Here is a 372-nt window from a genome sequence, read left to right on the forward strand (position 1 = left end):
ATTCCTGCCAAGGGGAATGTCTTTTATGGTAAATTAGCTCCAGTTAAATCGAATATTTGTTCAAAGGAAAACTCCAGTAGTTAAAGCTGGTATTATCAGTAGAGCTTCCCACCCCCCCTCCACCCCCCAGAATCGGGGAGGGTGAGAAAACGGATCTAGCATAATGTGCAATGCGAAGTGATGCTTTGTTTTTATTTATTTAATTTTTAAAAATCTACGATGAGGTGCGGCGAGAGAAATGAGTACGTATTTGGATTAACCCCGACTGTCACGTCATTTCTTTCATCTATAAAGACTGTCAACTTTATCCCAGCTTTTTAAAAGGAGAAATGACCCGCACAAAGGAAATTAACGTTGTCAGAACGCTGACTC

Source organism: Tupaia chinensis, unplaced genomic scaffold (genome assembly GCF_000334495.1).
Source record: "Tupaia chinensis unplaced genomic scaffold, TupChi_1.0 Scaffold143247_2, whole genome shotgun sequence".
Taxonomy (NCBI): domain Eukaryota; kingdom Metazoa; phylum Chordata; class Mammalia; order Scandentia; family Tupaiidae; genus Tupaia; species Tupaia belangeri.